Source organism: Sinocyclocheilus anshuiensis, unplaced genomic scaffold, assembly GCF_001515605.1.
Source record: "Sinocyclocheilus anshuiensis isolate Anshui unplaced genomic scaffold, SAMN03320099.WGS_v1.1 scaffold688, whole genome shotgun sequence".
Lineage (NCBI taxonomy): Eukaryota > Metazoa > Chordata > Actinopteri > Cypriniformes > Cyprinidae > Sinocyclocheilus > Sinocyclocheilus anshuiensis.
The window spans coordinates 475,906-477,000 of NW_015555748.1; positions in this window are offsets into that span (position 1 = coordinate 475,906).

The following is a 1,095-nucleotide window of genomic DNA, read 5'->3' on the forward strand; positions in this document are numbered from 1 at the left end:
TTTTTTTTTTTTTTGGAATGGAGAATCTTGTTGAAGAAAGAAAATCAGATTTGGAACAACATTAGGTAAGAGAATGGTTTTAACTTTTGGACTGAACTTTAAGATTCTGTCCAAAGAAAGATTACTACACTTCATCTGTGGCAAAAGTCCTGGGAGCAGCAGTAATTGTACAGTCTTTCGTTTCATGATCTTGGAGTGACTTGAAGTTCAAATATTTGACAAATGAATGGATTAACCACCACGACCAGCCAACAGCTGTGATAATATTCCCAGCAGAGACCAGTTTGATAGACCTTGTAAGGATTGAATCGTATGCAGTTGATTTGAACCCCGCTGGGTTCGTCTATAAAACGAACTTGAGATTCTGAACATCAGAATGATGGCGTTTCATCTCTGGGTCATGAACCTGGTTAGAAGAGAAATACTGAACGATTCTGTCAGTCACAAGAAAGGCGTCCAGCCTACATACTGCATTATCTGCACTAATCATGCACTTCCTCTATAAAATCCAGTTAACTGACCACCTACAACATATACACCAGATCAAGAGTCAGATAGATAGATTCATAACAAATTGCACAGTATGCAGTTAACAAAAATGTTGAAATTAAATACACAGGCAGACTGGTCTGTTTATCTCTTTATTAATATTATTTTATAACCTCTGCTATTCACACGTTAAGATATTGGCACTGGGATGTAAGGATTCAATCAAGAAAATACATGTTCAATACACCCACGTATACTCATATTTCTAAGTTATAGACAGCCTGGTTTAATGGAGGTCTTGGGGGGTTAAATGAGGCCCTTTCATGACATCAGAACACGTCATCCCACATCCCACATGTACATTAAAGAATTAGTTCACCCAAAAATGAAAATTAGTCCATGTTTTACTCACCCTCGAAGCATCCTAGGTGTATATGACTTTCTTCTTTCAGACGAATCCAGTCGGAGTTATATTAAAAATTGCCCTGGCTCGTCCAAGCTCTATCATTGCAGTCAGTGGGTGTTGCAGTTGAACAGTCCACAAGTCGTCAAATAAAGCGCGCGCATCCATAAAAAAAAGTGTCTCACACGGCTCCGGGGGGTGAA